Source organism: Plectropomus leopardus, chromosome 16 (genome assembly GCF_026936395.1).
Source record: "Plectropomus leopardus strain MGB_pleo_1.0 chromosome 16, ASM2693639v1, whole genome shotgun sequence".
NCBI lineage: Eukaryota > Metazoa > Chordata > Actinopteri > Perciformes > Serranidae > Plectropomus > Plectropomus leopardus.
The window spans coordinates 16,592,301-16,600,928 of NC_142191.1; the positions used below are offsets into that span (position 1 = coordinate 16,592,301).

General features: G+C 38.1%; 1 long non-coding RNA gene across 1 annotated transcript; it reads right to left on the reverse strand.

The window, feature by feature from the left end:
- Window positions 1–277: 277 nt before the first annotated feature.
- LOC148186865 (uncharacterized) lies at window positions 278–3,134 on the reverse strand. Its single transcript, XR_015779215.1, has 2 exons — window positions 2,992–3,134; window positions 278–1,323 (listed from the first exon to the last, which is right to left on the reverse strand). It is a non-coding gene; the product is annotated as an uncharacterized LOC148186865 (long non-coding RNA).
- Between the last annotated feature and the right edge of the window lie 5,494 nt (window positions 3,135–8,628).

The following is an 8,628-nucleotide window of genomic DNA, read 5'->3' on the forward strand; positions in this document are numbered from 1 at the left end:
CAGGGAATGTTGAGTCCATCTCTGGCCTGAAGCTCAGCAGTTGCCCGTCTAGACTGCCTGGCAGCTCAGTAATGATGAATACAACATCACCACACCCTTTAAATTGACTGCATCAGGGTGATTTTTATGGGCTGAGATCTGTGCAAACTTGGACGGCGTAAGAACGTGATTATCAAAGATTAAATAGGATTCGTAAAATATTGGTTTGAGGGCTGCTTTCACAGGGAAGACAAACATTCGTAGCAAAAGTTAAACAAAACAGGAATCAAAGAAACAATTATCATTTTTCATAATTTATTGTACATTGTCATTTCTTCCGTTATCTTATACCCAACTAATAAACAGTACAACATTTCAATTTATACAAAATATAAACTATAAAGGGGAAATATAAATCTAACATTAACCCTTCCCATATGGTTACACATACAGCCGTTTCCTGGGTCTAACCTATGGATGAAGGGAGGGGGAGGGGGGGGGGGGGTGTCAATCAAACCCTCATTGTAAAAGACCACAACTCTTTAAAAATCACAAGGCAAAACTGACACAAGTCTTGTGGCAACTTATTTGCTACATACATCTCTTTGACGTTTCTAATAAAAAGACCAAAGAGCCAAATTATGAAAGGAATCCCACTAAAAATGTCATCTGGCTCACACTTTTTTTTTAAAATCTCCTACTGTATGTGCCAAACTTCACTTAACAGACAAAAATCATTCTGATATAGATTGCCAGGTGGATCTGAAGCCACAGAAAGAACCTCTGTACACTCAAGTGGTCCGCATTTCAATCAAGACACATGACATGACAGCCGCAGCCCTGAGCATCTCCAAAAAGTGATGGCGTGACTATGGAAACGCAAGCCAAAAGGGAAGCTGGGTGAACCGCCATTCCTTTTGATTCCATGCAAAGGGGCTGAAGAGGGGTCTCGGTGATGATCTCCAGCTGAACCCCCTTTATTGAAATAAATGTCTTGAATTATACATATTTTTATCATTACTTAAGGAGGACAAAGAAGGTTGTGGAGTCCATCCATGTTAGTCTTGTGGTCTCTGTGCAGTGCGGTGATGGGGAGAAGAGTGAGGTTGGACTGGGTTGGATGATGGGGGTCGTGGGGCTTCAACAGTAGTGCTGCAGGAGAGAGGCTGCCATCATGACGGGGATCAGGAAGGAGACGGTGCCTGCATGCAGCGAGACGCCTGCTCCAGCAGGGCTGGTGGTGTTGGCCGAGCTGCTGTGGATGTCTGTGGCCATGGTGGTGGTGTTGGGGTTGGAGGTGGAGTTTCCCCCCGCTGTGGCATCTGTGCCGTTCTGGGACACCACCTGTAGGAGGCAGAGGAGGAGGATGGAGGGGTTAGGAGGGTTTAAAACTTTAGAAACTGCTCTGTAAGAAAGCCTGTGCTTCAATGTTGAACATAGGCTGCAGATCTCAGGGCGCAAATCTTTGAAAAAAAAAAAGAAATAATAATTTTTTCAAAATTGAACATTAGGATGCAGTGGAAGATCTAATGGGGCGCAACCCAGAATTTAGAGAAAAAAAAATGAAAGTAGGCCAAAAATAACCCACAGACTTTGTGATAATGGTGGCAGACGCAGAGGTGGATCTTCCTAGGGCGGCACACAGAAGAAAAGTACCATTTTGTTGTTTTATTTATTTATTTGTTAATTTTTTGAAACACATGGAAATATGACACAGAGATCTAGTGGTAATGATGGCAGACACAGTGGGAGATCTTCCTGGGGCGCCACCCAGAGGGGAGGCACCAACTTCACAAATGATTTATTTGTTTATTTTAAAAGATTGTATTCATTTATATATTTTTTAATTGAAACATAAGGAAACCTACTCAAAGATCCAGTGTTAATGGTGGCAGACACAGTGGCAGATCTTCCTAGGGCACCTTCCAGAAAGGAGGCATCAAGCCCCCCCCCCACCCCACCCACAATTGGTTTGTGTAATTTTTATTTATTCATTTGTTAAATATATTGGAAAAAAATCAAATCAAACATAAGGGAAAAATGAGCCAAAGATCTAATGCTCACACTCTGTTTCTAGTTACCTGTTATCTATATTTATTGTTTGCTGTAGCTAAGTTGTTTATTTGTGTTGATTTCTCGTTTGCTCTTGTTCTTGTTTGTGTTAAATACTTTAAATATTTAAGTTTTTTTTGCTTTGTTTTGTTTTTTCCAGGGCCACAGGGCAATCTAAATGTGTTGGATAAGGCACTGTTTAGTCATATGAGGAAATACACTAACGATAAATACCTGATGCTTTACATAGACCTGATAAGTTAAAAAAAAAAAAAAAGAATTAATAATAAAAACTTTAAGTTTAATAGGAGGGGACAAGCTTAACAAGGCATATTGAGATAATGAACAAAGACCAAAGTGTTCCGAAACACTGAAAACCGATTAAATTGTCAGTCTTAACCAAGTTTTAAACCATTATCACAGTTATTTCTGACTGCTAATTCTAGTTAACGTTATACAATTTCTAACAGCAAAGAAAAAGCAATAAAAAAAGATGAGAGAGACCCAAGTTTCTGCGTGTGCGTATCAGGTTTCTTTTAGCACACACACCGAAAAGAAACTTTAGATTCCCTCCCTGCCTTTGTACAGGTACATAATACACTGCATCTGAATCATTAAATTCACTTGAGTGCACACTAATCAAGAGCTAAAGATATATCATGACTGGGAATGAAGTTTAATTAATAAAGACACAAACCAATTTATAAATCGACAGACAAGAATGCAGAATCAAATTAATTTCCCAAGAGAGCCTCAAGTCTAGCCTGCTGTAATCCAGACCATCACACCCGCCCATTATTAGAGAGTAAACCCCACAGAAACATCATTAAAGTCAAATAACCCTTGAGCACAGCTAATTTCCATGCGTAATAAATAAGGATAAAACCCTACAATAAATCCAACCCCCTGCCCAATGAATTAAATCAAAAATGCAGATAATAAGTATATATATCAGCATACCTGTGTTGATAAACATATGACGAACACAATCACTCCGAGTTGACCGATCGTCATTTTGGACATTTTCTTCTTTTTTTGCGGTAATTTGGCCAAGTGGAGGAGGCTGCACACAGACGCTGCTTCTCTCTAATGTGGACGCTGCATCAGAGCGAGCTTTTTATACCAGCTACAGGTCTGTGACGTCAGCTATAGGATCCTAACAGACCCGGACATGCTGGAAAAAAGAGTTATATAGAAATGTGATTTAGGCTAATAATGGACCTAGTTTGACCTAAGAAGCGGCAGTTCCGGAAACAATGACACACTTTTGGCTAATTATATTCTGCGGGAGACTATTAAAATGCTTAGGAAGTCGTCTGACCGCGCATGCTCCATGCAAGTCACATTTTCTACTTTTCTACCTTTTTTTTTTTTTTTTCTTAAATTGTCTTGCTCGAAGGTATGTCTGCTTGTTAAGGAGACTCCACTTTCACCCGTAGGGACAAGCGAAGTTGAACTGGGTACCATCACCTGCTTCCACAGTCATGTTGCCATGGTGATAATGATTCTGGGCTGCTTGGCTCCAAGCTATAATTTGGTTTCTTATTATTCAGATGCCAATATCTGTTTCAGCTGATAACATCCAGACTCTGCTACTTCACCTCGACTTGTATTGACAAGAAAAAGAACATAAATCAGATGAAAGATGGAAAAATGGCAAACTGAAAAGTTAATTCAACCTGTTGAACAGGAGCTCATGTCGAGCTGTGGCTATAAGTGTGGCAACAGTGACACCCAGTGTTCAGCATTGGATTGGACCAGTTATTAATATAGCCATAACAGGTGTGGGAGAATAATCAGGGGTGTTGTAGTGGGGGGACTACCCCAGGAAAGCTTCTCTCCTTTGCAGCAGATTGCACCCTCAGCCTGGAATTTGTTGCAGTATCACTTGATACTCAGGGAGCTGCTGCTCTTAAATGTTTTTACATCTAAAATGAAAGACTGAGAAGCAGATTCTATAGGATGGTGATATTTTTAGTCTGTCTTGTTGTACAACAGTTTCCCAGAGAACTCTCTTTTGCCTCATAGATAATTTTATTTTAATGCAAATTTTAGTGCTTGTGAATTGTATTTTGTCTCCCTTGTGTCTCTGTCTGAAACTTTGTGTTCTCACTGCTGACTGTCGTAGTCAGGTCTCCCTTGGAAAAGAGATTCTTAATCTCAATGGGACCAATGTGGGTAAATAAAGGTCAAATAAATAAATAAATAAATATTTCCCAGTGGTCACTTGCGGCAATGCAGCAAAAAATCCCCTGCAGGCTAGACAGCACTTTCCCCATAGATAACCATTATGAAAGAGATGTCTGTAAAACCGTTGACAGCAGGCACGGCTCCAGGGTTTTTTCATTAACAGTGCTAAGGAGGGATTAGACCAATTCGTGGGGGTGCTGATGCTGTTGCTCAACTTTTCTTTTTTCTTTTTTCCAAAAAGTCTGAGTCATTCTCATTCTCATTGGCTGCCTCAGAGATAAAATCTGGGTCTTGATTTTCATTTTCTGCCTTGACTTTGGTCAGAAAACGGTCCATGCTGCATACACGCAATGGGCATGAGATGATAAGTGGTGAATTCAAGTGGTCTTTGAAAATTTCGAAATTTGGATTTCCAATTGGGAAGTCGCTCCGATTTCAGTGTTTATGAACTTTTAAGACGTAATATGGAAACAAAATGGTCAGATGCAACAAAGAAAATGTGTTTATAACTTTTTATTTTTATGTTTAGAACATTTAAACTACACATTAATAATTGTTTATTGCTTTGCAGTTAGGACTTATTTTTCCTGTGATTATTCCAAAGGACATCTGAAGGGCCTGAACTGCAGCTACCCAGATTTGTTACGTGGTTACGTGGGCCACAGACTGCAGAAGTAGAACCAAAAGCTAGAATACTTTTTCGGTATATGCACCAGACAAGCAACCCCATGGGAATTAATAGGTGGCATCTTTTGTCTGCTGTCTACTTATTATTGAGATCTATGCCAATTACCCAGGGCCCGAAAAAAAAGCCTCAAAAAAAAAAAAAAAAATTGGCAATTTATTCTTTACATTAATAAATAATTAGTGCCACAAATAAATTAATTGACTGAAAGAATCAATTGAAAAACAGAAGAAAAGTACAAGCTCTCAGAGGCCCTTGGTGGCTGTTTAGACCTGTGTTTAACGCTATCCAGTCTTGATCAGATCACTCAAAATGTTGATGACAGGTCAAACAGGGTGCAAGATTTGTCTCTGCTGCTCATTTCTTTCCCCAAGAAAAGGACATCAGTGAAAGAAAGAAATAAAGAAAGGAAAAGAGAGCAAACTTTTTAAACAAAAAAAATTACAGAGAGACATGGGTCAGGAAAGGAAGGGTGGGGGCCCCCACAGAGACTGCTTATGCAGAGGGCCCAGAAGTTGGTGCTGTGTCCCTTGGGAGGAACTAAGGTGTCGGGGAGTAACTACTTACATGTAACTACTTACATGTAAGTAGCACAAGTAGTTACAGACATTAAATTACTTTCTTTTAATTATATTACAAAATAAATCTTTTTGTGATCACTTACAGTTACTGAGAAAAAAGTTTAAATATCAGTTGCTGAAAAAAATATTGGTGATAACAAAGGGATTACATCTGGATACATTCTTTTCTGTAAAAAAAAAAAAGTTCATATGTAGGCTAGAATATAGGGTTAACACTCATTCTGTTACTTTGCTATTTTTCGCTGTGCAGGATTGGCCTCTTTTGGTGTAGCCTATTTTTGGACATCTTTCAGCTTTATTGCTCAGTTTAAAACATTTGTTAGAAAAATAATCGAAAATAATCAAATGCAATAAGTTACATTACATTGATGAGGTCACTAAAATAGTAAGGCTACATTATTCATTACATTTTGGTAACTTGTAATCTATAACCTATTACATTTTACAAGTAACCATCCTGACACTGCCTATTACTAAGTTTGACCACAAAATCAATAAGGGAATGCTACTATAAGTCTGTGAAACATGTTTAACATTAAGGCAGTAATAATAATAATACTAATAATAATAATAATAATAATAATAATAATAATAGTAATACTAAGCATAAAAGGACACTTTGAAATAGTTTTTAAACAAAAACGTGCTTAAAATCATGTAATCATACATAAGATAAAACCATGAATCATACAATTAAATAAGATACATTTTTTAGAGACTCAAAACTTGTTAAATCCTGAATGCAGTAATTTTGATATATATATATATATATATATATATATATATATATATATATATATATATATATATATATATATATATATATATATATATATATATTGCAGGGGACATATCATCCCCAATATTAAAATATGCTCAAATGTTACACTGCATGTGTAATTAATGTAGACAGTGGTAATTTCCATTCACTGCATATTCTTTTTGTACACTGTTTAGCTGTACTTACTTTTGATAAATAATACAAAATATTGACTGCATGTCTATAGACAAGGAGACAAGTTGGTAATCAGATGTAAATGGAGATTGCAGTCAAAATTGTTTGATATGCTACAAGTCAATGTATCTGGTCACTGAGCAAGAAACACAGATGTCCTCATCATGACTGAATTTGCATGTAATTTGATGCAGGGAAAACACCGGGCTATATTCACTGGCACAACTATGCAAAAGCAGTGGGTAGACATCTCCCCCTAACGGTGAAAACACATTATTGTAAACCACAGTGGCTCACACTGTGTAAACCTCTTAATGCTGAGGACCAGACTACAACATTTTCAATCATCTTCCAAATTGACAGGCTATTTTCACTGTAATCATGTATCCATGGACAATAATGCAAGTAATGATACACAAAGTGGCCAATTTTTATGATTCGGTCCAGATGTTGGGGATTGTAACTTTAGACCTATAAATACTGACTCTAGTCCTCTATCATTTGTGTAAGTGGATTTCAGAGGGAACAGTGAGACGGTCTTATCCCCCCCAGAGGAACCTGAAGGGACAGCGCTCCCTGCAGAGGCACCAGATGTGCGCTGTTATGGAAAGCCGGAGAGAGGGGCCTTTTGTGAGGCATCAGATAAGCCCTGTTCCCAAAGCCGGGCCGGATCGGGTATCATCAGCGGGTGTACGAGGGGGCGAAACCCAAGCCCTGCGCACTGGATCGGATTTCTGTTTACACGAGCCGTGGTCCCTGGATTCCTCCAACCAGAGCAGACCGAGGACGGCTGGAGACAGGGAGGAGAGAGGCTAAGAAACAGCCCTCATGTCCCGCCTGTCTGTCTACCTGTCTGTCACTATGCATGAGGTTCAGTAAGCAAGTGAAAGTTCTGCAACAAAGAGACATTCAACCCTTTGAAACCTTAGCAAATTGTCTTTATGTCTTTCAAAAACATGGGAAGGTGGCGACAAACAACTTAATAGAAAATGGCCAAAATATTATCAAGAAATTAGTAAAAAGTTATAAGAAAATAACCTGAAAATAAGGGGAAAAAAGTATATATATCTATTTAAAAGAAGAAGAAGAAGAAGAAGAAGAAGAAGGAAATTACCTCAAGAAGTGCTAAAAATACACTTTTTTCTGTAACATATTTTTTAATGTATAATGAATATATAACTGGACATTATTCCCTTTTTGTTTTATATATAATATCCAATAATCCAGACATAGTCAACTTTTACAATTTTTTTGTAGTTTACGGGACATTTCTTGCCAAGTTGCTCATTATGTTTTTTTCCCATGTTTTTTAAAGAAATCAACCTTTTTTCAGGTTTCAGAGGTTTAATGAAATACTATTAAAAGGCATCTGAATGCAGCGCATAAAAACTGATGTCGATCCAGATGTTTAAGGGTAAAGGATGCAGGAGAGCCCAGTTTGCCTACATATTTAGTAACGATATGGCCAACTTTATGACCTAATTAATCACAATAAGTAGCAGCATTAACCTGATGTTGGTTCAAACTGGGATAGCTTTTTATAATAAAAGTATATAAAGAGTAAAATAATGGTAAAATCATAATTAAAGTTGTCCAACTTCATCAACAACTCTTAAATAACACTGATGTTTGTTTATGTTGCTGAATGCAACTCTATCTTTTCCATCTTTTCATCACTAGCCTGGAAATATCATATTGTAATAAATCCTCTGGCCTTTAACATCAAGAATAACCACAGGGCAAATGTTTACACGCACAGACATAAGACACACAAGGTGGCCCAGGACCAAATGTGGACGTTTTTCTTTTCTTTTTTTTTGAAAGTTGTCTGCACAAATGTACAATAGCAGACATACAGAGACACTCATCAAACAGATGCCATTTGAGAAAGCCCCATACATTCTGCCATGGTATCATTTAACACACAGCGTTCTTTTCATCTCTTTATTTTAAGACAAGAGTATACAGACAGTGTTTGTACTGTGTCCCCTCAGATAAAACACAGTCTTTGCATTCCTTATGAAATGTATCTGTTGAGATTTGGGAGGGGTGGGCGCCAGGTGTTGGGTTACATCAAATCACAGGGCCCTCCCTTCCCTATCTGGAGAGGGCAGAGTCAAGACACACAGAAAGAGCAGGAATTAGACCGGAAGTTGGGCTACTTTGTTTTCACAATAACAGCGGAA